We start from the raw sequence: 3,662 nt of genomic DNA, 5'->3' as shown, positions 1-3,662 counted from the left end.
GAGGCCACCCAAACTCTGTAGCCCAACCTCTCGGCCTTAATGTACATAAGAGTATAAAAAAAAAAACCCTCTACTTCGGAGCTCTACAGCAGAGTTAAAATCAAAATTACCTTCATCACTAAAAATAGTGGTGCTGGGGATATACCTGGATGCATCTAGGATAATTCCAAGTCTGAATTTGATAACTCATGGCTTTGTGGATGATGTAGAAAGTCAATCTCACTGTCTGATAGCTACGACATCAACCATGTCTCCTGAGAAATGTAGAATCTGCAAGTAACCTCCTTTTGATAGTGTCCAGGGATAAGAAAAGGAGAGAGAATTAATGAGAGGGAATGAGAATGTTTTTACTCAGGGAACATTGATTTCAGGCATCTAGAATTCAGTTCTTTGTGAATTATGTTATCTTTAATGTTGGCCTGTAGCGTACAGTACTGTGTATATTTAAAAGAACTTTCAGAAGACATACAGATGGCCAACACACACTGAAAAGGTGCTCAACATCACTAATCATTAGGGAAATGCAAATCGAAACCACAGCAAGATACCATCTCACACCTGTCAAAAGGGCTATTATCAAAAAGACAAGTATTGGCAAGGATGTGGAGAAAAGGGAATTCTCGTACACTATTTATGAGAATGTAAATTGGTACAGCCACTATGGAAAACAGTATGAAGTTTCCTCAAAAAATTAAAAATAGGAGTACCATATGATCTAGCAATTCCACTTCTACGTATTTATATGAAGAAAACAAAAATACTAATTCAGAAGGATATATGTACTCCTATGTTTATTGCAGCATCGTTTACAACATCGAAGATATGGAAGCAAACTAAGTGTCCCTCCATAGGTGAATGGATAAAGAAAATGTGATATACATTGATAGACAGACAGACACACACACACACACACACACACACACACACACACACTGGAATATTACTCAGCCATAAAAAGGATGATATCTTGCCATTTGCAGCAACATGGATGTACCTGGGGGGTATTAGGCTAAGTGAAATAAGTCAGACAGAGAAAAATACCGTATGATTTCACTTATACGTGGAATCTGAAAAACAAAACAAATGGACAAACAAAACAGAAACAGACTCTCAGATACAGTGAACAAACTGGTGGTTGCCATAGGGGAAGGGGATTATGAGGTACAAACTTCCAATTATAAGATAAATAAGTCATGGGAGGGCTTCCCTGGTGGCACAGTGGTTGAGAGTCTGCCTGCCAATGCAGGGGACACAGGTTCGTGCCCCGGTCCGGGAAAATCCCACATGCAGCGGAGCGGCTGGGCCCGTGAGCCATGGCCGCTGAGCCTGCGTGTCTAGAGTCTGTGCTCCTCAACGAAGAAGCCACAACAGTAAGAGGCCTGCGTACCGCAAAAAAAAAAAAAAAAACGATATATAAATCATGGGAATGTAATGTACACATAAGGGAATGGTCAAAAATATTTTAACAACTTTGTATGGTGATCATTTCATAAAGCATAAAAATACAGAATCACTGTTGTACACTTGAAACTAATATTGTATTGATGTGTTTATTATAACTCAATCAGAAATAAAAATAAAATATAACAACTTTCTGACTCAACAGGTGATTTTTTTTTTTTTTTTTTGCTTGTGGTAAAAGGTAGGATTAAACTGCCTGGAAATTTTCTGGTACAATGGCCCTATGAAAAAGCAGAGCTCCAGTGCAGCACCCTCAGATGTCCCTCCAGGTGGCTCTGTGATTCCAGCATTGTACTCTACTGGCATCAAATTTATGTAGATTATTATTTTCAAAGTGTCAATGATGCCTCTTCCTCCTCTGAAGATCCACTTCAGGAACCTAGCTGCCCAGGTATCCTCAGACCATAGGGCAGCTATCAGAGGCTGGAGATCCTTCTATGTACTCCACCCTCGTCAGATCAAATACTAAGCCCTGGTAACTCTGACCCTTTTCAGTTAGAGCGGCAAAACCTACCTCTTAAAAACTGTTAGTACAGTCAAGTCAACCCCTTCAACTAGCAAGGTAACGATTTAACAGGATAACTTGCTAATTCAAATAGGATAGAATAAACCCGTTAACTGTGGCCTTGCAGATATTCTGCTCAGGACTTCTGCCTTGCGCGTAATTTGAGACTATACTGGAAGAAATAACTGAACTGTGCCAGGCACACTGCCTGGGACCATCCCACACTCACTGACTACATTTATGGGGTTACCAGTCACTGCGAAATTATGGTCGTTCGCCTGTCAGCTCAGTTCACCGTCTGAAGATGAAACCCTTGCCTCTGTACCTCGTGAAGCTGGGGGTGGATAGGTAACGGTTAAGGTAACTCTTACACAGCAACCTACAGACCTACGAAACAACTGGCTAATTAAAATACAATTTTTATTTTGCATTTCTGGTCTGAATACTATTGCTCAAATATATGTAAATACTGATATTTTTAGAAAATAATTAGTAAAATTGCCTCTAGGAAAATAGACTATCGTTAAAAGAAATATCTCCTCAATTTCTAAAAATAAAATGGCTTAATTCATAGGAAACATTTTTAGTGTTTCCAGTAAATTTACTGGAACTTAAACAACCATGCAGAAATCAGATAAACTTTTTTTTTAAAGTAGCTTATAAAACATAGTTTGGAGGTCAGAATCTGGGGAAATGATTAAGACACCCTAAATCCAAGGTCAGTTTCTTTCTTTTCTTGGAAGAAAATATCTTGAAACATATAAATTCGAAAGGTATTTAAACGTTTGTCGTTAATGGTTTGTTTTCAGAAAGACATTTTTATTGTAAAATTTCTGAGGCTCCACCAAGTTTTAACTCGGATCCGTAATCGGGGTTTGATTAGGGTTTCCGGCCTAATTATTAGTCACTAGGCTTCCCCTAAGATTAAAATATAGAATGCACCTGTCTCAGTTGTAAGTTATCCATTAAGGAATTCCTAAATCATTTCATTTCGTTGTATTATGAAGCATTAGGTTTAAGTTACGGGTAAGATACTTAAGGGTGGAGGGATCCAACCCAGAGACGGCTCTGAACAAAATGCAATTGAGCCCCAAATAACTAAATGAAATAATTTAGAAAGGTCCCAACCTTCTTTAGGGTAAGAGGCAAGTGCAATATTTGGCAATACAATTTCGTCACAAATTCAAGGGTAGTTCAAAGTGCCCCGTAGTCAAGGTCTGGCTTTTTCTGAATTTCGGGAACAAAAGAAGCGCTCGCAAGCAGAGACGGAGATTTAACTGCCCGCTTTCCCCTTGCCTCCCCCAAGTAAATCAAATCGAGGAAGATGAGCGTCCACATGAACGCCTCACTCCTTTTCTTTCCCTTCAGGGCTAGCTTTTGGAGAGGAAAGGCTGCGGCTATTCTTCGGTGAACCAGTGTCCCGGTATTGAGAAAGGCCCAGACCCGGATCCTCGCAGCTGCCGTGAAATCCGGCCCATTCGCCGGCGACCGACCCCGGAGAGAAAAGCTGCTTCGCCAGAGGGGCAAGGAGAGGAAACGGCGCACAAAAAGCAGTACGACTTGCCTCTTATCGCCATCCTAAGAGGAAGGATGAGGAAATGGGAAACAGAAACGAGCCGCGCGACGGAGCTCCCGCCCAAGCGGCTTTTAAACTGCGTTTCCACCACCTCTAGCAGAGCGCCGCGGCTAATGGAAC

The sequence above is a fragment of the Neophocaena asiaeorientalis genome, unplaced genomic scaffold (genome assembly GCF_003031525.2).
Source record: "Neophocaena asiaeorientalis asiaeorientalis breed wild unplaced genomic scaffold, Neophocaena_asiaeorientalis_V1.1 scaffold344, whole genome shotgun sequence".
Taxonomy (NCBI): Eukaryota; Metazoa; Chordata; class Mammalia; order Artiodactyla; family Phocoenidae; genus Neophocaena; species Neophocaena asiaeorientalis.
Note: the sequence above shows the minus strand (reverse complement) of the source record.